A 25,299-nucleotide genomic window follows, 5' to 3' on the forward strand; every position below is an offset into this window, starting at 1 on the left:
GCCGGCGAGGCAGACGTGCAGGACCAACCAGAAATGTCATTACTGCACCTTGGAAAAATCCCTGATCCATCTGAGCATAGTCATCACCTCCCTAAAGCACCCTCTGGTGACTCTCCTGGGCTGGGAGGACAAAGCCTTGACCGCCCAGCTGGGCGTGGAAGGCTATCTAAGGGCCATCCCAGTCTGGCTGCCCCAGCTCCTTACACAGGCCGCTGGCTGCAGACACTTGCTCCTCTGTGTCCATATTCATCACCCCACGATGGACAGCCTGACTCCTGCCAATGACTGCGACCCATACGGCTCCCCTCCTGCCGCCCTGACCACCAGGCCTCTCTGAGCTAGTCCCCTGATGGTTGTCTCCACATGGCTCTGGACTTTTGGCCTATTGAGCAACAAAGAGTTTCTCAACTTGCAGGCTGCTGTGGGCCCTGTGGGCATGCGGGTGAGTTTTGATCAAACAGCAACTGTTTTTTGGCTATAATTGCAGAGATGGATGGTTCAGTGGTGTCTGTCGGGGGAGTGTGGAGCTGGGAGGGTTGTGGGCACTGCTGGGAATAAGGGACAATTTGCTGTTAGTTTGAAATGAGAGATATCATAAAGGTGGCTTTTTGGGGACATACAAGTAGGACTTAAGAACCTGGGATTGTTCTGAAATCTAGGACTGCACGTGAGGCTGGCCAAGGGACTGGGACATGCTGGGAATGCCTCCAGCCCCTTCAGGTGTGCTGCTGGCCATGGTGGGATTCAGAATGGCAGAGAACCACAATTCACTTGACACGCAGGTCTGTCCGCTCCTCATCGATTCCATCATGGATGCTCCAAGGGCAGCGACTTGGTTCCTGTGTTCCTTCTGTGGCATTCATCAATCTATGTGGCCTTAGTTAGTTCTCAGAAAAGGATACAGTGAAGGAACTCAGGTGTGGGCGAATGGCCTTGGGTGTGGACTGTGTCCATGGCAACCAGATTGTGATGGCAGAGACAGGAGCATCTTGTGGCTGGAAGTTTGGAGCAGGAGTTCAGAAGTGTCTGTTAAATATTATTGACTGAGGATCATTCCGTTGATTTAGGGCAACCTCTGTCCTTATGGATATGATGGAAGCCAATGGATATTTTGGATTAAATGGATGGACGAATGGTTGGGTGATGGATGGAGGATGGATGGGTGGGCAGATGGATGAGACATGAATAAAGATGGATGGGTGGGCAGGTGGATGATGGATGAATAAATCCATCACCTTTATTCTATCTCAACTGGCCTTCAATGCTTTATTCATTTTTTGATTCTTCATAGAACCAGGCTGGGGTCTAACACACATTAGGAAGTCAGAAGAAGTTTGTAGAACGAATGAATTAATGAAAGGAAAGTTATGTATGTGGTTTTCAGTAACTGTTTTGGATCCTCTTTGATTTGAGCCGCATACCAGCAACTTGAGTCTGAGTTAGTGGACTCAGCTATCTTGCTGGGGTGAAGGCCACTGTAGAACTTGACTTTGCTCAATTTATCGACAGCATATCCTGTCAGACAAACAAGATTTCCATGAAATCCTGCCTGCACGGTTTAATGTTAACTTTGCAGAGGTCCGATTTTGGCGAACTCCTCGTATTTATGATGGCAGTAGTAACAGTGGTACTGAGCTCACTGTGTACTGGTTGTTGTTTTAAGCACATCACATGCATTTACTAATTTTATCCTTAAAACAGTCCTTTGCTTTAGGTACTACTATTAGCCCCATTTTTTTGGATGGGGAAATGGAGGCTCTGAGAAGTTAAATAACCTGCTCAAGGTCCTACTAAGTGGTGGAGGCGAGATTTGAACACAGGCACCTGGGCTCGTATCATTCTAAGTCGGCCTTGGAGTGTGGGTTCTGTAGCCACAGATTCAATCAACCACAGAATCACGATTTGAAAACTCTCTACTTTGGAGTTTAAGATTGTACTTCTTGACCTGGAGAATGAACTGCAAATCAGCTTGGGAGGAATATTACTTTTTCATCAAGTAAGTAGGCTTAACACTTGGCCGGTGTTTTTGTTTCCTGGGACTTCTGTAATAATGTGCCAAAAACTGGGCGGCTTACAATAACAAACATTTATTCTCTCACAGTTCACAGCAGGAGGTCAGAAGTCTAAAACCAAGGTGTCAGCAGGGCAGGGCTCCTTCTGGGGCTCTGGGTGGAAGTGTTCCTGCCTCTTCCAGCTTCTGGCGGTGGCCGGCAGTCCGTGGTGGTCCTTGCCTTGCAGCTGCTTTGCCCCAGTCCCTGCCTCGGTCCTCGTGTGGCCCTCTCCCTGTGTGTGTCTCTCTCTTCACGTGACACTGTCCCTTTCTACGGACACCAGTCATATTGGATTAAGGGCCCGCCCTCCTCCAGTCTGACCTCATCTTAAGTAATTATATCTGCAAAGACCCTATTTCCAAATAAGGTCACATGCACAGGTACAGGGATTAGAACTTGAGCGTATCTTTCTGGGGGACAGAATTCAACCCATGACAGCTAGTGATGTCTATCTGTGGCTCACTACTTACTTGCTACTCTTTCTATTATGTGGCAAGAGAGTGTGATTTCCAGGGAAATCTGATCAGCAAAGACTTGAATACGGGCTGCACTGGTAGAGTGGAAGACGCCACATCAGTCATTGCAGCGGTCACGTTCACTTCCAAATACAGAGAAAAGGAAGGTGCCTTCCTAATCTTACGCTTCAGTTTGTTTTCGGGAGCTGTATCTTTGGCTGCCTCAGGACACTCTCTCATCCTGAGAGAAGTGACAACAAAGTGACATTAAAGGCAAACCAAGTAACTGTTTGGAAACCACATAACCTACTGTGGAAAAATCCCTCATTTCCCACCAACTGTTATTTATAATATTTGCACATTTCTTGAAATAATCTGTCATAAGTAAGTAGAGATAATAGTGCTTCATAATCTATTTAAAAAGAGAGAGAGAATTTTGCTTAGTATGGACATTTCCAAATAGAGAATAGAGAAGTCAATTGATGGCAAATGTATTTAACAGGGAAGAGCAGTGGGGAAATGAATTAAATAGGTTCCTGTCGACAGTCTTCTTTCAGCCAAAGTGACATCTATCTTAGTTCAGGCTGGGCTTCTTCGGGGCTGTCAGAGCGTAAGTATGTTGGCTAATGCTGATTTGAAATGAGAAGTTTCTAAAATTCCAACAACACATTTGTGAAACACAACCCCAGTTTGACTTATCTGCTGTCCATCATTCAGCTGACAACAGTGTTGGCAACGGACATTTCAACATAATCCTGTGTTTGCTAGTTGCTCTTTTGTACTCTACACACAGGAAGATTTAACCTTTTGGACAAGATAGATAACCAGTAAGTTTCCAGCCAAGGAGCCCAGGCTGATAAAGTGACAACCAAAAAATTATGTCTTAAACTATAAAGAGACCCCCGAAATGGAAAGTGGGAGCTCAGACAGAAATTTGTGCCCCTACACTCAAGAGCCAAAAGGTGGAAACAACTCAAATGTCTGTCAATGGATGAATGGATAAGCAAAATGTGGTCTATCCGTACAATGGAGTATTACGTAGCTTTTGAAAGGAATGCAGTTGGGATATATGCTACAACATGGATGGACCTTGAAGACATCACACGAAGTGAAATGATCCAGTCTCAAGAAGTCAAATGTTGTATGATTCTGGTTATATGAGGTCCCTACAGTAGTCAGATTCACAGAAACAGAAGTAGAATGGTGGTTGCTGGGGCTGAGGGGAGAGAAGAATGGGGAGTTGGTGTTTGGTGAGTACAGAGTTTCATTTGGGGAAGATGAAAAAGTTCTGGAGATAGATGGTGGTGACGGTTACACAGCGTGGATGGACTTAGTGCTACTGAATTGCATGCTTAAAAGTGGTTAAAATGTTAAGTTTTATGTTGTGAGTCTTACTACAATAACACACACACACACACAAAACAGAACAGACTGGTCTGATTTTAGCCTTTCTGAGTTAGGTCCCCCACCCAGTGGTCTTATAGCAGCCCATTAGTTTACATGTAAGGAGTTTCATTGGGAAAAAAATGTTCTCAGATGTTAATCTACACAACGCTTCCCTCCTGTCTCTATTCTAGCTAATTCTGAGAGCCAAATGCCAAATCCAGGTCCCAGCCTACCTGGCGGGATGAATGAACCACTGTCAGAGGTTTTAAGGCCACTATCAGTGACCTTCTTACAGCGAACGCTTCCTTCCTGAAGGTCGCACTGTGACTGGGCCGCTCAGCCGGGGGCGGGCAGGCTCCCCACCACAGGAGGAGGCAGCGTGGAGCCGCGGCTGCAGGACCCGGCGGGCGCACAGCATCCACCTGCCATTTGGGACAAAGATCTTGCCCATCCTGGACTCCTCCTAATTGCTATTCCTTAACAGAAAGTCGCCTGATGCCAGGTGTGGCACCTCCAGGGGCCCTCATGCCTTGTAATTTACTAAGTGCGCTTACACCAACTGCTATTTAATCACACAGAAAACTCTGGGGGGCATCTGTTATCATTGCCAGTCATCTTGTCCAGTGCTCACAGCTGGTCACAGAAAGATCCGGGCCTCTGATGTAAGCCCTATGTTCTCTCCTCCACAAGCTGCCGGCCCAGTGTCCCGCACCCTCCCTCCCGCTGTTAGAAAAGCCGGTTGCTACTAGCAAGTGGGTTCAGGGCGGATCCAGCACTCAGTCAAGATTTGCTGAATGAACAGGTGTGGGTCTCGAGCACAGCTTTCTGAAAGGTCTTTCCTCCTCTCCCGATCCCAGTTTACATCCCTCACAGCTGAGGGACCAGGATGACCTGCTGGGTCCTCGCTTGAAACACCTTCAAAATACCTCAGCTGCCACAAATCGGGCAGCATATGGATGAGAAAGTCAGGGGCTCCTGAGACACATTCAGATACTCTCAGGCCCTTTTCCAAAGGGAGAGGACTCCTCTGAATATTCAGTTTCATACGCTGGGAGGGACGTTTGTTTGCGCCCTCCCCTCCCCCTCTGCTTCCTGTCCCACCCTCTCCCCTTTACACACACATGCATGTGTGTGCATAGGCACACCCATGGACACACAGTGGACATGCACACATGTGCATGCATGCACACAGACTCACATTTTTTCTTAAAATGACTTTTGCCAGCAGCAAAGCCAAATATTCCCAATTCTCTGTAAATAAGGTCAAAAGAGGAATAACTTGGAGCCAGAGAAAGCCCTCCCTTTCATCATGTTGAATTAGGAAGCTGCATGTCCTTCACCATTTTCAGTCCTAAACACTGGTTGATGGCTTTCCTGAGACTTTTTTACTCAAGCAAACTCACCAGGGCCACGTGGGACCACAGGGTACATTTCCCATCGGTGAACTAGGGTCCCCCCCACCACAATCTCCTTTCTGAGGTCCACGTCCTAAAACAAGTCACTTTGATTGCTATCTGCAGCTCTCAATAATCCAGAATCTCCTTTCTCAGCTAGCGGTTTCTTCCATCAAGAGGTTGACCAGAAAACAAGGCAGGGCACACGAAGTTCGCAAAAGCAGAACAGTGAGGAAAGGCCTGTGTTTCAGCGAGTCAGCGAAGCTAAAGAAGGGGAGCCCAACGTCAAACTTAACACGATCCTTTTGATTTCCAAGTGCTTTGGGGGGTTTTCGTGTCGGTTTCATGGAAAGTTGTGTTTGTGGAGAACACTGCATTTGCTACAGGATCTTCCTGGGTTCATTTAGCCTGGTAATAAAAGCCTTCCTGGAACAAGAAGGGGTATAAACAAAACAGCAAATGGTCATCAAAGACCAGGGGAGGGGGGAGGGGGGGTTCAGAAGGAGTGTGGCTGAGCCCAGGGCAAGCGCTGCAGGCCAGTGTTCGCAGGAGCTGCTGACTTCTGGAGGGCGGTGTAAGGCGATTATGAAAGCACATACCGCTTTCAAGTAAACACGGGGCGTTGCGGAAGAACAGGCGAGAAGGAGGTCTCTCTCCGAGCACCACTCTGTGCTTGGGGCTTTATCATGGGAGTCAGAACGGCATTAGAAAGCATTAACTCATGAGTCCCTGTGATGGGCTGGACAGTGTCCCCCCAAACTCATGTCCACCGAGGCCCTCAGAATGTGACCTTATTTGGAAATGGTCTTTGTAGATATAATTACGTCAAGATGAGGTTGTACCGGATTAGGGTGGGCCCCAAATCCGATGGCTGCTGTCCTTATAGGAAGAGAAGAGACACACACAAGAAAACCATGTGAAGGCAGAGGGAGAGCCTGGGGTGATGCAGCCACAAGCCGGGGGATGCTGAAGAACGCCAGGAGCCACCGAGGCTGGAAGAGGCAGGGAAGGAGGCCCCCCTACAGTCTTCAGAGGCGTCAGGGGGCACGGCCCTGCTGACACCTTGATTTGGGACTTCTGGCCTCTAGAACTGTGGGACAACAAAGTTCTGTTGTTTCAAGGCTCCTAGTTTGTGATGATTGGCAGCCACAGGAAACGCATCCAGCCCCCTTCCTGACCGGGAGCAGTTTAGGCTGTGAGAGATGGGGCATCTTAGAACCAAGAATATGGTCAAATTCTTGGCCCTAAGTTAGGAGCTGAGGTCCAAGAGCCATGTGTGTTGAGCCAGTTTTGTTTGTTTCGATTTGTTGTTTTCCACCTGAGAAGAGATAAGAGACCCTCCTGGGCTCAAGGAGTAAGGGGACAGCATCAGAGCGAGGCTGGAGGTCAGCCCCACGGACAGGCGAGGTTACCCTAAAAGTCCTGGCTGAGTAGGGGGTCTGTGAGTAGAGAGGGCTGCCCTTCTGGCTCCCTTCTGGGGGTGGAGCATGGGGGAGAAGTAGCAAAAAGGACTAGGTTTTGGCTTCTGATATCCAATATAGGTTTTTATGTCTCCAGCAAGACAGTGTTCTTGAAAGCCGGGCAATGGCAAGAGAGAATTTTCAAAATTCCTTTAACTTCTATAACCACCTAGAGATCCAGACCCAGAGATTTGATGTCCGCGGGTCTTACCATTCAGAATACACAGCACATGGCGTACGAGTTTCTGCCACGAGGAACGAGGGAAGCATGAGTCTTCTGGCTCAGCTGGATGAGGATGAGGATGAGGAGGGAGCTGAGGAAGGGGAAGCCAGTGGTCACATACGTTTGCCCCAAATCTAATGTACTGGGAAGGAGCCCAAAGGAAGTGGGCTTTCCTTCTGCTCCCTGTTGGAATCCTTGGAGGAGACGACCCCTCCCAACATGGGGAGTACGATGTGGTTGCAGGAAGGCAGGGTGAATGAGCCAGAGCCAGGATTCCTTACAGCGTGCAGGGGACCCAAGGATCCTCACATGTTCCCCAGGCTGGTACAGCACGCAGCCAAGTCTGCTGGGAGCCAATGGCTGTGAGGGGCCCACCTTGACCAGAGATGGTGTGGACATCCCTCCAGACCTAGGGGATCTCTAGGGTGACTTGGTCACATGTGAGAGCTCCCCAGCCTAGCCCACAGTCCATTGTCTCTAGCAGGGACATCAGCTGGATGCCCAAAAGGCAGACCCAGCCTGCGCACCCCTGAGTGGATACCTGTCAGTACGCTCACCAGGACCAGCACAGCCTCCTGGAGGAAGGGGCCAGTGCAGGGACGGGACAAGACCAGGAGACCTATGCCCTCCCACGGGGACCATGAGCTTCCCTGTGTGCTGGCTGCCATCTTGGATCTGAGGGTGGTGGGAAGAGAATGGCAATGATAAGAGTTGACATTTACCAAGAAATGTTTCCCTAATGGAGCTGTTTTCATAGAAGGTGATTGTTTCAGCCAGAAGGGCTGGAGATAATATTCATGACAGATGAATCCGCTTGGCTACTCAGAAGAGGGGCTCACGAGGAAGAGAACTAAGGAAGCTTTGTGACCCCCACACACCTGAGTGGTGGAAGGGGTCCGAGTTCTCCCTCCCACGTGGCGTGGAAGGATGGTGGTTTGGGCTGAACTGTGTCCCTCCCCAAACTCCTGTGTTGAAGCCCTAACCCTCAGCACCTCAGAAAGTGGCTGTCTTTGGAGAGAGGGTCTTTAAAGAGGTGACTAAGGTAAAATGAGGTCGGAGGGGTGGGCCCTAATCCAACGACTGGTGTCCTTAGACACAGCCTCAGAGAGGACCCACACAGGGAAACCACGTGAAGATGGAGGCAGAGATGGAATGATGCCGCCACCAGCCAAGGGATGCCAAAGGTTGCTGGTTGACCAGGAGCTGAAAGAGGCAGGGAAGGACTCTTTCCTGGAGCCTTCAGAGAGATCAGGGCCCTGCTGACAACTTAATTTCGGACTTCTGGCCTCCAGGACTGTGAGAGACTCCATTTCAGTTGTTTTAAATCACCCGGCTTGTGGTACTTTGTTACTGCCGTTCTAGGAAGCTAAACTATACCGCTTTTTAGAAATCAAGTTTCCTGAAGGATGGCCCTCCACTAAGCAGACTTGGGAAACTTCTCCCCTGAGGGCAAATTTCTCCAGATTTAGACCACGTGGGGACTTCGGGGCATAGGAGGTCACAGGGCACCTCCCAGCATCCCTGGTTTACATCATCGGAGCCAGGAGCAAATGCTCCCAGTCCACTCGGGCTCCCTCCCACCCGATGGCGAAGGAAGCCGGGGAGGGAAGGAAAAGGGCCGGCAGAGAACACAGGTTTTTCTTTGCTTTCCAAGGGGAAACGGCCCCAAGGCTGTTTTCTTTTCTCTTCCCTTCAAATTGATCTTTCGTATCTCCAATAACTCTTATCTTTCAGCAAACTCAAGCAGGCCCAGCGTGAGCTGTGAAATGACCGAACTTCAAAGGTTTCGCACAAATCATCGTAAAGGCCTGACCTAAGCCGGGGAAAGCCGGAACGAGGCAGAGAAATCACTCCTCATTTCATCGCCGGGTAACTGAGACTTTGTTCCCCCTCTCAGGTCATATCTGTCACCTCAACTGCCCCCACCGGAGTCCCAGCCACCTCGAGACACCTGCATGACCCACCCTCCGAGGGCTGAGTTACGAGCTGCGCTCCAGATCTATCGCCAGCGACGTGCAAGGTCTTTCAGCGGCGCGGCGGCCGTGGAGGCTGTGGTTAATTTCCTTTGCTGCTTTCAGGGCAGTTTGAAGGGAGTGGTGGAAGGATGGATCTCCGTGGCACTCAGTCTTAGTCTCAGCCACGGGTGGTGGTGATACAGAACCACATCGTTGACAGGGAGGGGGTGCCTTGGTGAGCTGGGAGAAAGGTGAGCAGAGAGAGAGGGAAAAAAGCAAAATATTAATAATAATGTTGCCTTTTCTCGGGTCCTGGAGGATTGCAAGTTGACCAGTCCTTCTCCATGGATTTTATTTTACATCTCTTGTCTGGAGTTAGCCATTAAAGACCAGTAGAACAACGGATGGGAAAAATGCAGGTAGGCAGCAGGTCGCTTGAGCAGGAAAAGAGGTTTCCAGGCTTGAACTGGATATGTGCCCGAACGTTCAACAGACACGTTGGGAGTATACGCTGTGACTGAGCTCTGTTGGTGATGGAAATGTGAAAATGGATAAGACGGACAGCAAAGCATTCCTCCCAGCCACTCGGGAAAAGACAGACACGCAGGAAGTAGCTGGAGCTCCCTGCAGCCCACAGACAGGTGGGAGCAGCCCTTAGCAGCGTCCTTGGGCTCCATTAAGAGGTGACAAAAGGAACCTGGGTTCTGTGCGGGGCCCGAGCTGCCTGCATCCATTTGGGCAGCGTCAGCCCTGTGCACACGTGGGCCTCGTGGAAGCTGAAATCCCACCCGGGCTCTGCTGGCTGAGCCTTGCTCCCTGTCCTGGGAGTCTTTTTCCTCTACGTGGCCCACTCCGCTGGGGCACTTTTTGCAATTCAGCCACCAGGACAAAGGTCTCTTTTTGCAATCCCTCCACCTGGATGGGGCGCCCTTTTCCCCCTACTTTGCACAGTCTCTCTGTACGTGAGCAGCCCCGATCTCACACACCTGCAGCATTTGTGTGGTTGCTTTTAGGAAATTTCACTGAGGAAGGGGGAGAGATGATTTCAAGGATGGCAAGCCTAGAGAATTAAGCCACATCACACACCGGTTGGGGGGGAGGGGCAACGAACCCTTCAAGTCATGGGAAACCAGCCTTTAGCATTTTCCTGTGAATGGGGCCATTCTGCTTGCAGCTTTCTCCAATTCTGATTTTATAGGGGAAGTCCAGGACTAAAATCTAGTGAGGAAAATGGGGGCATTGTGTTTTCTCTTTGAAACGACCCTGTGCCTACATGGGAAAACAAGGCCGTCTCTTAACAATCATTTGGTACACGTTTCGTAACTAGAAAAATCCTTTAATTTCCGGAGGCGGCTCAGACACCTTTTCTAAGCACGGGGCTCCTGTGATAATTGTTTAGGAAATTCACAGAAGAGGGAATCAGAAGATCTACGTGGAGTGCTGAGCGGGGCAGCTGCTGTCTCTACCCGCCTCCTCCTCCAAAAACTGCCCCTTGTCTTCTGTGGACACTGATGGAGGGAGATGCGGTGACTGCCGGGCTCCCTGGGGCTCCAGCCCTGTCTCAGTGGACTCTTGGCCATCACCTGGACATCATTCTTCACCCCCTAAAGACCCATCTTCAGCTTCCTTCCTTCCTCAAGCCCCCTATATTCGTTTCTTTCGGCTGTCTGACAGATCACCACAAACTGGCTGGCTTACAACAACAGAAATGTATTCTCTCAGCATTTAGGGACTGGAAGTCCAAAATCAAGGTGTGGGCAGGGTTGGTTCCTTCTTATGGGTTCAGAGGGAGAATTTGTCCACACGTCTCTCCATCTTCTGCTGGTTGCCTGCAGTTCTTGGCATCCCTGGGGTTGCAGATACGTCACTCCAGCCTCTGCCTCTGCGTCGTCCTTCTGTGTCTGTCTCTGTGTCTTTCCTCCTCTTCTTATAAGGATGCCAGTCATAATGGATCAAGAGTCCACTTTACTTCAGTGTGACCTCATCGTAACTCTACTAATTACATCTGCAGTGGCCCTGTTTCCAAATAAGGTCACATTCTGAGATTCTAGGAAGGACATGCATTTGAGGAGGGGACACTATTCAACCCAGTTCACCCCCACCCTCCAATGACACTGAAATCCATGGAAGTCAGTCCATGGGATTCCATGGAATTCATCCATGGAAGCTCCCAGCCTCATAGCTCACCTGGTCTCTGACTGTCTATCCGGCCACTTTGTCTTCTGTTCCGGAAGAAGCTCTTCTCTTAACATTATGCCCCAACTAAGAAATCCATTCACCCTTTATCTATTTAATCAAGTCTAAACTCCTGCACCTGAGTTTTCATGTCTCCTTACCCCATAATATGTATTATCCTACTGCTGATGTGGCTCCTGGCCACACCATCTCCCAGACCTGCCCTTCTCTGCTCTCAGTCCACTGAGCCCTGGTCAGGGTCCTCTCCTTCTCCTCCTCCTCCCCCGCCTCCCTTTCAGCAGAGCCCATCCCACTCCTCATAGTGCAGCTTCTGTCCCTTCTGTCCCTTCTGTCCCTTCTGTCCCTGATCCTGGGGTCAGCACACAGTAGGTCTCAGTTCATGCTCGTTCCACTGAATGGGGTTCCCCGTCATCTTCCTGAGTTCTCTAAGCCACACTCACAGCCTTTGTTTCCAGGACCCGAGAGCGATGTCATGTTGGAAGTCTCTCCGTCCATGAATTGCTCCCTGCCTCTCCGGTTAGCTGGTGTTTCACTAAGAAGCCATCTCCCCAGCCAGATTTTTAGGCTTTTTGAAGGCTGAGACCATGACCTATCTGTTCGCCAGCCCCGCCCCCACCCCCCAGGGCACAATCTGGGAACTGAGAACACAGTATGTTTTCACTGAAAACTTGCACAAATGCAGCCATTTTGCTTTAGGGGCCTGTGTTTTCACAGAGCATTGCTTATGAGGGATTGAGTCAGTTTGGGATGTTAATACAACATGATCAGGATTAGAATTTCATCACTTTACTGTATGTGTTTAGTGTTTCTAAAGGTAGGCCTTAAGTCTCCCTGTTTCAGAGCCTGCAGGGTTGCTTGTTAAAAGTGACCCAGATTAGCTGATTCAGAATTTTAGGGGGTGGGTCCAGGAATTTTGTTTTTATGTCAGCCCTGGCCTCAGTCCAGGGGATTCTTAAGCATGGCAGAGTTGAGAATCACTGATCTAGACACGTGGATAATCAATATTGATTCTAGATGTGTGAGCAGAGCTGAAGATAAACTAGTGACTTATGGCTCATAGAGCCAGCTGGGGCAAAGCCAAAAGAGACTGCTCCCTAGGTGACCCGTTGCTTCAACGGCTGCCATTGTCTCCCGATGCAGAGTGACAGTCTCGCAGAGTCAGGGGTCCAGTAAGGAGAGTCTGGAGGGTCTTTGGAGTGACCCCTGGGCAGTGCTGAGCCTGAAGCCCGCCCCAGCCTCAGAGTCTCGTCATGCCGGTCTGTAACCCCACCCCGCTCCCCACCCCGGGCGGAGAGTTACAGCATGCTGTTTGGTTCTAATGTTTGCTTTACTTTTGGAAACACCTCAGGGCAACTCAGGATAGGTTTTCACAGAGGTGTTTGACTTGGGCTTGGCTGCAAAGTTCCGCCTCTTTGGTCTGTTTATTGCAAGTTAGCACACGGCCCGAGATCCAGGAGCCCAGCGCTAGTCCTAACAGAAATCGGGGGCAGGCACACGAAGTGAGACGTTGGGAGGGCTGTGGGCGCCTCCCCGGAGCTAACCTGAGATCAGGATGGGCATCGGGCTGCTTTGGACTTCGCAGCCTCTGGCCTGGTTCTGCAGCCCAGTGATGCCTCGGGACCATGGGACAGGTCCAGACACTGCCTGCCTGACAATACGGCCTGAAAGGTGATTTCCCAGGAAAGGGTATATTCCATTTTTAGCTCCCATTGTCCTTATGTATTCTTTTATTTAAAAAAAAATCAACTAACTTTCGATAGCAAATTGCTGGTCTCTTGTGATTTTAATTTTCAAGTTGCAAACAGACTGCAGGATACAGCTGGATGATAATCTCCACCACTGGGCCAGCTATTCCATTACATCGTTTCATTTAATCTGCACAGAACTCGATGCCGAGGGTATTATTAGATCCCATTTAGAGATGAGAAAACAAACTCAGAGAGGTTAAGTCAGTGACCCCAGGTGACCCAGCTAATAAATGGGGAGGGGGCAGGGGTTGTAGCTCCAGGAACTACATTTTCTGAGCAGTGTGAGGGCTCGACACGTGGTGATGACCTACCCCAGTCTGAACCTTCTTTCCCTGCCTTGAAGAAGGAATGAACAATGGTTTGCTGAGGGCTGCAAGATTTCACCTGAGTCTCGCCCCATCTGCATTGAGCGTATCAGCTCAGTTTATATCAGTAAAACGAAAATCAAGGAAAGTTATGGGTTTATAGTGACATGTCTGCAGGGCATTAAAATAGACTGTTAAAAAAATTTTGTGTGAGTGTCCAACTATGACTTTTTAATTCTTTTTTTGTTTTTCTTGGGGGAGGGGAGGATTAGGTTTGTTTGTTTGTTTGTTTAATGGAAGTACAGGGGATTGAACCCAGGACCTCATACATGCTAAGTACACACTCTACCACTGAGCTGTATCCACCCCCCACCTAAAATACACTATTCATGTGAGTTTCTGCCCACACCACATTTCTTTTTCACACAAGTGAGAAGTATGATTGAGAGTCACTAGCATGGGTGGTAGAAAGAGTTTAAAATCCAATCAGAGCCTAATCAGGACCTTGGAGATGTGACCACAGTCCTTTGATCCAGGGAGGGTCGTGCTCAAAGGTGTAGGTGTTGGGTGAAATCTAGGACATGTGGGGCTGGGTGAAATTAAACTGAAACTTATGAGTTTAGGGAACGGGCCCACCAACTCCCAAATTTCCTACTTGAAGATCCTCTTCTTACTGCTTCCCTTCCAGAGTTTCTACTGCGTTGACGTGGACGCAGCTCTCCTGCCCCGCTGCCCACGGGGTCAGCATCTTGATCATGGGAGATTGTAAGCTCTGTTAATCTTTCTTACCAGCAGCCTGGGCTTAGTTCAAGGACCCATGGTTCTATTTGAAGGGACACCCAGCAGGCTCCCAGCCAGTCCCTGTCCCCGGGTGGCAGCTGTTCTGGATGGAAGGAGGAAGACTGAACTGAGAATATTTTAGGACTATGTTACTCTGTCCTTGAGAGAACATTCAAGGATAGAAAAAGAGTCCTATGAATTTAAAAAGCCCAGTTATTGATTAAATCAAAGGAGCTAAGCTATTATTTAAACACAGAGCTCAGTTCCTAGAGGCTGGACGGGGTCAGCTGGGAGGGGTTAACTGTACTATGCTGCCTTGAATACCCTGGAAAACACCATATACTGACTTTTTGCAATGAGTGAAAGGCAATCAGAAAAAAGCACCACAAGTAACAGTGATTAGTCTTGCATTTGAGGCTCGATGTGTGTTCCATGTTTAAATATATTTAACCCTATTATCTGTGAGAGCTGAAGTTGGTGGTGTTATCCTGGGTCTGCAATCTGGGGAATAAGAGATGTGATGGGTCCAGTAATTGGTACAAGATTATAAAGTTAATCATCGGTAGGGCCCCAAAATGAAGGAGGTCCTTTCTTCTGTAAGCCGTCTCTCATGAAATACTGTGCTTATCTCTGCTGAGGTCTGACAGGGTATCACATTCTACCACCGCACTAGCCAGAGGTCAAGAGCGACGGTGCCAGCCCTGCGGTATGCTGCGGGGTCAGTCCTGGAATTAGCAGAGTTCACTCTCAGCCAAGAAAAGAGTATGCCAAGGAAATGATATCTTAGATACTTTTCTCCCTTAGTCGGTAGACATCACTTGAGAGGGTTATGGTATATTAAAGATATATTACTGTGACATCTTGTAAATTTTATAGCTACTGTTTTACACTTATTCAGCATTCCAGATCTCATTGTGGGGTTCACTTCAAATAATATTGTATGACTGAGTGTGTAAGAATCAAATGCAAGTTGTACTGGATGAATTTTTCTTGAATATCATGGTTTTTATTGCTTTAAAAGTAGAGTTTCTTTGCATTCATGATTACAGTTATAAGAAATAAGGGTTGTTTACTAGAAAACAAAATGCCAAGTATTTCTCAACTATTAAAAAAAATCTATATAATCTCAAAAGCATCTGACTTAAATGAAGGAGGAAGTTCTCAGCCCAGGCTGCACATTGGAATTTAAAAGCTTCACAAGCTTTTACAAGCTTCTAATGTGTGAGCCTCACCCCTGGACCAATTAGATAAGCTCTCTCGGAAGTGCTGTCTGGCTAGTTATAGTTTAGAAATTTCTGCAGGCAATTCTAAATGCAGCCAGTCTTGAGAACTACTGGGCCTAAGCAGTAATGGATTTTTTAATTCATGGAGTTAGGTCTGATTGCCATCAGTGCATTGGTGTATCACAAAAAAAGAGCTACATTTTGCATTACAAGTAAGAGTTTTGAATATAATGCAAATGAAATATATGCAGTGAATACAATATATGCAGTAAGTCAATATGTTAACATATATAAAGCAGATGCTCAATGTTACTGAGAGAATAACTGAATGAACATCCTACAAAGTTTCATATGAAAAATCATATTTTGATAAAGCTAAGATGTCATCAATTGTAAGACAAAGTATCACTGAGAAAGAAAAATTTTTAATTAAACTGTGATGTGCCACATATTTTTAGCCATAACTCAATTTCAAAACTGTTCAAAACAGGAAAAAAGTCTGAGCTTTATAATTAATGAAATACAGTACTTAAAAATCACTGTACTTTTATTTTTCTGCCTGGTCTACTCCATCTGTTATACCACTTATGTCCACTAGATGCCGCTGTGAGCTGCTACTTCAGGTTCCAAAAGGAAATCTGAAAACCAATTTTCGTAGGTATCTAACATTGAAACAGTCTGCCCCTTTTAAAGACAAAAGAGCTTTAAAATCTCATATTGTGAGGGGTTGTTGCTCATAATTTCCCTTCTATTAAGATCCATCCTCAGTATCTCACAAAGTGTAAAATTATTTTAAAAGTGAATTAAAAAGTTTTCATGGCCAGATGGAAAAAACTATCACTTCCCTTTTATCCACATCCTCCAATTTCACATTTCGCTTGTCTGTAGCTGGTTATAGAGAAGAGACAGTAATACTGATAAGAAGGTTGATGTTTGACCTAAATCAAATTGAAAGTAAAACCATAAAGGAAAGAATATGTCTAATTTGAAGACAGCAGATCACGGGATCCTGCACATTAGTAACTGCTTCCCACAGAGGAAACGATGGGTGGAAAGGGGACCAGAGGTAAATGGGCAGGACCTTGAGCTTAAACCCAAACCCAATGTTAAACCCTGGGGACTGACCCAGACCCTCCATGGCTGAAAACTGGGATGACTTCCCCTATTGGATGAGAATCACTCTCCCAGCAAAATTATAGAGGCTTAGGGTGGAAAAGAAGCTCGCAGAAGCTTCTAGAGGTGGGCTTCAAGCAGTGTGACTCAAACTGCTCCCGAGCTCTAATGAGATGAGAACAGAAACTGAGAGCAAGATTTTAAAAATATGTTTAGAGCAAAATAATAGAGTAATGTTCTGTCTGTTTAAATGTAATAAAAAGGAATTGGGCTCATAGTTTGTACATGTCTTTTATTTTATTTTTCTAACCATTCAGTTTTTCTGGTACTTTACAAAAGTATCAGTCCATAACAGGTTGGAAATTGAAAATAAAGAGAGTAGTCCTTCACCCCAGATTGCTTGAGAATTACTGCAGAAAATCCACCCTGAGCCGCCAGAAGAGGAGATCCTAGAACAGCAACTCTATTAACCCCCTTAATAATTTTCTAGTGGACAATGCAGGTAGAAAAGGGCTAAGGAACAGGGGCGCTTGGATTGTGAAGCGCAGGATGACTAGAGAGGTAAAAAGAAATCCTAAGAACAGTACACCTCGGGGAGCCCCAGCCCGAGCCTGCAGTTGGCAGTTCACCCCAGAACCCCCTTCTAGCTCTATAGAGGCTCAGGCACCAAGCGTCATTAAACCCCAGCTGGCCCCCTGGCCCGATGCAGACACACAGCAGACTGACCTTGGGACAAGAGGAACACAGGGGGCCGCAGTGAAAAGAAAATACAAAACCGCTCAGAACTGCCCAAATCTTACATATTTAGCTTCAGAAGACAAATGCAGAGAGAAGTCCATAGTTAAATTCCTTCCTGGCTTAATCCAGCCCAAATCAGCAGGCTCTGATGGAAGGGAGGCTTAACACACTGTGGATGGCCATTTACGGATAATTGAGTTGGCTATTTTGCTTCTTTAAAAACATTCTGTTGCATCAATATACTGTTGGTATCTTATTTGGAAAGCAATTTGGTAACAATTATCAAGATGTAAATAGTGACCGCTCTTTAATCCAGCTGTAGAAATTCATCCTACAATTATACTCTTAAAGGAAGCAACGAAACACCCAATATTGTATCCAATCCTCTGACTGACTCTTCAGGAGGAAAAAAACTGGATACAAGCTAAACATCCTCAACAAGAGACCAGCTAACTGGTGGCCCCCATAGACTGGAGTAGCACACCCCACTGAAAGATGAAGTGCTTCTCCAGGTTCAAATGTGGAAAGAGTTCCAAGACACAGCTTTAAATAAAGGAAGCAAGTTGAAGTCCAATGGGTACGGTATGGTCCTGTTTGTGTAGAAAAGCAGCCTATGGACTTTGATCATGCAGAGAACCCTTCCAAGGCTGTGTCTGTTTGCCGTGATCATCTCTGGGAAGTAGAGCTAAAAGCCAAGACTTTCATCTCTAATATCACACCCTTCTATGTGGTTTTGTTTTGTTTATAAGTAAAAAATAAGTATTAATTTAACGTGGAACAAAGTACCTATAGCAGAATATCAAGACGTACAAGAAATGGCAACAAATATCAACCAAAGATATATCCAGAAACAAGGGGTTACATAAAATGATTGCACCCCAAAGCTCAAGAGATGTTGGCCGAACTTGACAAAGAAAAAACCACAACTCCTAGATTTTCTCATCCATGGCTGGTGAATATTTTTAGTGACAGCCAATACCAGCCTGGGGAATGCATAAAACCCAGTGGACCATGATGCAGAGGACCCAAGGCTTCCAGGCATCCTGGACACCACCAGGTGACCAAACCCAGAGACAAGTACTCAAGTGTTTACTTACTATGTAGAAGTGGAAAGGGACTGGGGTTGGTTAACTAAATTAAAAATGGTTGCCTAGCCCTGCTTCATAGACAGAGGGAGTGTCTTGGCTACCAAAAGTGCTGTTACCATCTATAAACGGAGTACACATATTTCTTGTTTAATTACCCCACATAGTGCCAATTCATTCTGATACCATTGGTCTTGGAAATACTTTTCTTAAAAGTTATATGTAATTACTACACACACAAACACACACACACACACCCTACTCTGTACTCTAAGCATGAGTGCTGGGGAGGGAGGCTCCCTGTCCACCCTGGGGCCCTCAGCCCAGCACACTGCATTATACACGCTCCTGATTAACAATATTTTCAGTGGTCCTCCAAGTTGAGTATATTCTGAAAAACACTCCACTTACATCCCTTTGGCCTTTCTTTCTGCCACTTATTTCATGTTCTAGGTACCAGTTTTGATCCGTAGTCTCAAGTAAAAGATGTTCCGGTGATCATTATGGACTTGCCTCAAAAGGCAAAGGAAGAGTATTATGCCAGATGTCAGAAAGCCAGTTTCCAGGCAGCTTGAGTCATGGAAATGGTAGAGGAAGCAGAGGGAGAAGTTTGGCACCCCCCGGACAAATGGAAGTCCCCTTCAATTGTAACAAGCCCCACAAGCAGCATTGTGGGCCTGGGAGAGATGACCAAGGGCATGTGAAGGGAGTGTCAAGGCAGAAGCCAGAATTATGCTTATAAGGACCCAAAGAGCAACCTTCCCTAACTTCTGTGTCTCTTCTGTGTCATGGCCTATCTGACATATGTCAGGGGCCCCGGGTTGCCAGCAGTGGTGGGCAGGGAGCAGGCAGGCCCAGAGCCACCCCTGGAGGAACACCAGAGCACTCAGGGCTCCCAGTGCACTTGGAAAGAAACCACATTCCCTTTTAGCCTGGGTGGGCCAGCTGAACAGCTGGGGCACCACTAAAAACAGTAGCAAGACAGAGAGACAATAGTCTTCCCCAGATCTGCCTTCAGGGGAAACAGCCGGGAGAGGGAAGGAATACCTGAAGAGGGCCTGGTATGAAGGGTTTTGAGGGGCCTGCGTGGGGACTGTGTCTTTTGAGACAGGTGGGTGACCTTAACTGCGGGCTTTTGTTTTGCTAAGGTTGGGGGATTGCTGCAAATTTGGGGCCAGAAATGAATTCTCTGGAGGGGGGGGCCACGCTGAGGCTACCTCCTGGGGACTTTTTCCCCTGTTGGGTCCTTCCTTTATTTATTTAGAGGACTCATCCTTCCCTCTAGGTAAATATTGAACAGGTACTTTAAAAACGCCCATTTAAACAGTGGCGAACTGTTCTCCTGAGCTCCCGGCTGGCATTATGCCCTGACTTCCTCAGCGGAATTGGGGGAGCTCTAGCCCGGCACTTCCGGTGACGGCATTTCCGGCGTCGGCCATCCATCTTGCAAGGAGGCCTCGCTCAGACCGGAAGTCCGTAGAGAGAGAGGCCTGGGGCCTTGGTTTGGGCTCCATTAGGAGAAAGGTAGACGTTTGTGTGTGGAAGCTGGAGTTGGAATGGGATAGAACTCTTCAGGCGCAGAGAAGGGGAGCCGTGGGGGACTGGCTGAGGTCCACTGAGGGTCTCCCATGAAGAAGATAGATGTTGGGAGGGGAGGGCTGTCCTACCACACACGACTTTTCTCTCTGCAACAACCTCAGAGGCCCAGAGGATCGTCTCGCGAGGAGAGAGTAGTCACTCCATTGGAAGCACGGGTTTTACCTCGACACCTTAGCAACCGAAAGCCTGTCTGATCACCTACACAACCTGTGACTCTCCAAGAAACATAAAGGCCCAGAGCCTTACTGGAGACGCACTGCATCAGGGTCTCTCGGGAGATGTCCAGGAGAGGAACAGTCAGAGCCCATCTGTATCCAGGGCTCAACTGGATTCTTGGCCTCCTCATCCTCCAACGTGGCGAACACAGCTCTGGGCTCAGGCCCAGCCAGCGCTGAGCCTCCCGGGACTTCCTCCCACCAGCCAGGCTGGAAATACCGGAAAAGCCAAGGTAGCGGCCCTCAGAGGCAGTGCAGGTATTTTCTTTCCTTTTGGCCAGTTTGGTTTTAACTAGAAACTGGAATAATAATTATAATGATACATGTTTACAGATTTTAACTAATTAATCCCTTGGAGTCCTCTTTTGGGGGGAAAATGTTCTACCCACCTCATACATCAGGAAAACAGGGCCATGTGGTTTGACAGGGCTGGGTGGTCGCTGGTGTCAGTACGAGAGCGGAGACCTGGGCTTCAGCAGTTCTTGACTTCTTGGCCTGCGTCCAGATTGCTGGGCCTCGCAGCCCCTAGAAAGGTAACACATGAGAAATTGAAGTGGCCCAGACCATAAACCATCAGGAGCGGTTGGCGGGCTCCCTGGCCCTGCCTGTGCCTGTTCCTCCTGGAAAAACAGGCTTGGAGAGGAGGAAAAGCTATTTCTCCAGGACTGCTTTTGCCCATCTTTAATTACCAGGTAAAACAAAACTTTGCAGAGAGAAAAACTCCCGTTGAAAGAAAACGCCTAGTTGCTGTGAAGGTTTCATCTTTCTCTTTCGACTCCCAAGGTCTGCCACCATGTAACCCAGTGTTGGCCTGAAAAAATATTTGTCTACAGAAACACCCACGTGGGGTGCTGGGGACACCAGTGCCTGGGCCTGAGGGAGCAGCCTGTATGGTTACCCTCTTAATCCCTTATAACAAGTGGTATCCAGGTTGTCTCCTGATTCTGTCTTCTCTATCTGCTGGCAGATGTTTTTCACAACAAATTAGGGTGAGTTGGTAGGTGTAGGTGAAGGGAGAAGGGTAATCAATGTCTTCAGTGGCCATGGCTATTCCTAGGTCGGGGCGGGGGTGGAAACGCAGAGGAGGCAGGCTGGGAACCTTTCAGCCCCAGCAGCTGAAGACACGTGTAGAGGCATTCAAGTCGGCAAAGAAATCCAGGCTGAGTCTGCAGAGAAGATTGCTTTTTTGAAAGAAATAAGTGCGCAGGCGTGGTCAAATACAACCCTCTCAGAGTGTTTGTATCAAGGCAGACTAGCAGCCCTGTTTGGAAGCAGAGCCTGGCTATCGCAGTGGAGTCTCCTTCTAAATGCGTAATAGGCATTTATTTAGTCTCCACCCCAGGGTGCCTGGTATCATCGTTCAGTTTTTCATATGTGGATGCTATCTTTCTCCTATTCAGTTGTAGACTTCCTAGTGGTAGGGACCAGAGTTTTCATAATCCATATTAATTAAAATGACGGATCAAAAACTTTCCCCTTGTGTATTATCAGCAGAGGGACATAAACTAATTTCGGTCTCATTCCTATTGCCTGACTCCCTTTCATTGTTCCAGGTTTCCTGTTAAGGTCTGAATTTTGAGAGTCCTCCCCGATGCCAGAGAGCACATCTGGGACACAGATGTTTCTTTTCTTTGCTCTTTCACAATGGTAATTTTTTCGGCTACTGCAGGAAGCTCGGCAGATTCAGAAGTACAAGGAGCCCCAAAGAGGCCTGAGATGATCTTCACTGGTGCTATCAGCAGGTCTGAATGCCAACATCTGCTTCAAGAGTGATTGCTCAGAGAAGTTCCTCCCAGTCCTAAATATGGTTGCTCTGTTTTGAGGTGATAGCCTCATATTGAAGTAATTTCTCCCCACCAAAGGGTCTAGAATAGGTTCAGTTGTAATCGATTTTATGTAATCGTGACTGCCTCAAGAAACCTGGAAAGGGTTATTAAGAGTGTGTGTCTAGGCATGTGGATAACTGTTCCAGCTCAGCAGTCTGAGCACCATTAGTAGTCCTTGAAATGGTTCTCCAGGAAGTGCGGGCTGCTAATAACTCTGCCCTGATGTTATTATGTGAGCCAAACAACGCATAACTTTTGTAAGTAGCCCAAGTGCTCTGAATTGGCAACCTGCTCAGGGAGACCATGTTGGTGTGCCTTCCTGAACCCAGGAAACCTCACCAAAGGAAAGCAGAAAATTATCAACTCTCCCTTGCCAGTAGGTTGACTTGTCACTGTCGATAGACAAACTGATAGATTTTGGAGCTATGTCCCTCCTACTGGCTCAGAAGAGGGCTCTACCTCGAGCAGTCAGTTGCGCTAAGACAATTTCTGTGGCAAAGAAAGAATCTTGCCATTGGAATTGTTAATTAACTTTTTCACTTTGTTGAAAAATGCTGTATTAAGTGCTTGGAGATAAGAAAAATATGCCCTCAGGATGTTCATCATCTACCTACGAGGATAAGGCAGAAGATTGAAAGGCTAGTTAAAGTGCAAAGCAATGGCATATCCACCCTGTGGGAGAACATTCAGCCACTGAAGTGAATGAAGGAAATCAGTAAGTCCTGAGAGCTAACCAGGAAAAGGCCAGTAGCTGAACAAAATACCATCTAGGTAAAAATTAAAGCAAAGTGCCTCTGTGTGTATGAACATACGCATATATGCAAATGCATAAAGGGGACAGGAAGAGACACAGCAAAATAGAGAAGGAAAGTGAGATTGGGGGAGGCTGTAAAGAGCATTTCTCATATTTTTACTCAGCATTCTTCTGTATTGAATAAGTTATTTAGAACAAGAAACTATTTATATATTTCTTACATAAAAAAAGGAAAGGGTGAAAATACCACAACAAACCAAGTACATGATGGGTACCAAGAGGTGACACCAAGAGTAATCATGGTGGTCCCATTCCTCGGCAGTGATTCCCTGGGCTTAATCGTGTGATACCATCAGGGCTAATGAGATTTAAGGGGGTGTCCAGGAGGCTGCTGGGTAAGGCTTCCTTGCTCTTAAGGAGAGGAATGAAGAAGAGAAAGCACATCTTCTTCTTTCTGTTGGACATCATAGTGTCTGGATGTGACTCCTGGCAGTGCAGCAACCATCTTGTGCCGTGAGGAGCCACCCTGGGGACCAAGCCAAACTCTGACATTGTCACTAGAAAGATGGAAAAACTTGAGTCTTGGGAGACATTGCTGAGCCAGTGAACCAACCTGCCCCAGAGCTGTTCTCCCTCGGGACCTCTGCTCAGTGGGAGGGCGCATTGGTCTTTCCATTGAGGTGGGACTATCTGTTACTTGCAGCCTGGTGTATCCTACCTGACATACCATCAGCAGGAGCCCTGTCTGATTATGAGGTCTTAAGGTCCTTGGGCATATCTGAGGGGACCTTTGGGCCCTAGGACCGTGCCGTCTGGGCATTGGGACTTACTCCAGAATAGAGAAGAGGTCATGAGGCTTGTGGCTGGGAGGAGGGAGCCTTGGAGAGGCAGAGAACACATCCTGAGAGGCAAGGACACTCAGTCCCTGGCACCTCAGTGGGCAAGTGGGGCTGCAAGTGTCAGGTGGGAGGTAATCAGACAGGGGGCCCTCAGTCTGGCCCCTGGGGCATTTGATACAAGCTCCTAACAGATGCAGGGGCTGCACTTGGGAGGCTGGAAGAGCCATCACAATCTAAGGCTGTTTGGAGGGGACCTTTTGTTCCTGGGAGTAGAAGGCCCCAGCTCTCCTGGGGGCCTGGGGAAGGAGCGTTCAGCAGCCACCCCGAGCAGAACCACAGCCTTGCAGAGCCAGGTGGGGCTGCAGGGGCTGCCGCCAGCAGAGCCCGGGCCAGCGCAGTGGCGTCGCAGCCGTCTGGAGGTGGCTCCCCGCAGCTGTGCAGCGGGAAAGAGGCGACAAAGCCCAGGAGACTGCCCACTGCAGGTGTTCCCAGGATCCACCCTGAATTGCCCCAGAAGTGATGATGGTTTTGATGGGTTTGTAGAGGAGTCTACCTGAATTAAACTCCAGTCACCTCAAACTGCTATTGATTTAAGATGTTTTAAGCCGGAGCTGCAGTGTTGGAACTGAGGCTCTGCGGGAGAACCGGGAAATGAAGTCTTACTCGTTATGGTTGCCTAGGACGGGAGTGGGAGAGAAAGAGTGAGCGAGACAGAGACACGGGGTCGGGGCGAGGGGCTGGTACTGGGATGATTTCTCATTTCACCTGATCCCAAAGAAAGGGGTGGCTGGTTTCTACGTGGGCTCTGAACATCAGCCCTTGCGTGGGAGATCTGTTTCCTTTCCTGGTCTCACCTCCAGCTTGAAATCAATCACCCCACTCACTTCTTGGAGTGAAGTCAAAGAAGGCTTGCTCTTAAATCACAAACTCTGAGAGGGGGTTAAAAAAAGCCAGCACCGACTTTTGAGCTAATCTGTGGAACTGAAAGTGACATGATGGTGCTTCAGGGACAACAAATGCACAACTCAGATCTCATTTAAAAATTGCCTTGATTCACTTGGGAAACAAAAAAACAAGACAAAACCAAACCAAACCAAAACAAAAAAACCAGGAAACAAATGTTGGTGGGGATGTGGAGAAATTGGAACCCTTGGGCATTGCTGGTGGGAATGTAAAGTGATACAGCTTCTTTGGAAAAGAGGATGGAGAGTCCTCAAAAAAAATTACACAGCAGATCTAGCAGTTCCACTCCTGGATGTGCGCGCCAGAGGCCTGGCAGCAGGGACGCAGACAGCGACGTGTGCATCCACGTGCACAGCAGCGTTATTCACAACAGCCGAAAGGTGGAAGCAACCCAGGCAGCCATCCATCAATGGATGGATCAGCAAAATGCGGTCTGCCCAAACAATGGACTGTTAGAAAGGAATGAAGTTCTGATACATGCAACAACGTGGATGAACCTTGAAGACATTACGCTAAATGAAATAAGCCAGTCACAGGAAGACAAATACTGTATGATTCCACGTATAGGAGGTACCTAAAACTGTCCAATCCATAGAGACCAAAAGTACAGTAGTGGTTGCCAGGGGCTGGGGGAGGGAGGAGCAGGAAGTGACTGTTTAATGGGTACAGAGTTTCTGTCTGGGATGACGGAAAAATCTGGAAATAGATAGCGGTGATGGCTGCACAATATGAATCTACTTAGTGTCACTGAATTCTACACTTAAAAATGGTTAGAATGGTATGTTTTATGTTGCATAGATTTTGACCACAATTTAAAAAAATCTCTCTCGATGTGTATACACGTACGCACATGCACACGCACACAGACATCCCGTGGGCGTGGTTTCTGAGTAACTCTATTACCCAAGTTTCTCAGTTTCTGGTCTGAAAGTGGCTTTCTGTCTACCTAGTCCTGCACTTTGCAAATTTCATCGCTTTTTCAAATTTCAAA

At 47.7% G+C, this 25,299-nt stretch overlaps 2 long non-coding RNA genes across 2 annotated transcripts; both read left to right on the forward strand.

The window, feature by feature from the left end:
• The first annotated feature begins 81 nt into the window (after positions 1–81).
• On the forward strand, positions 82–14,937 carry LOC140698649 (uncharacterized). The gene is made up of 3 exons (XR_012076445.1): positions 82–442; positions 1,702–1,996; positions 8,867–14,937. It is a non-coding gene; the product is annotated as an uncharacterized lncRNA (long non-coding RNA).
• Positions 14,938–19,557: 4,620 nt separating this feature from the next.
• Positions 19,558–22,676, forward strand: LOC140698662 (uncharacterized). The gene is made up of 3 exons (XR_012076466.1): positions 19,558–19,636; positions 19,813–20,184; positions 21,480–22,676. It is a non-coding gene; the product is annotated as an uncharacterized lncRNA (long non-coding RNA).
• Positions 22,677–25,299: the final 2,623 nt, after the last annotated feature.

The sequence above is a fragment of the Vicugna pacos genome, chromosome 1 (assembly GCF_048564905.1).
Source record: "Vicugna pacos chromosome 1, VicPac4, whole genome shotgun sequence".
Taxonomy (NCBI): domain Eukaryota; kingdom Metazoa; phylum Chordata; class Mammalia; order Artiodactyla; family Camelidae; genus Vicugna; species Vicugna pacos.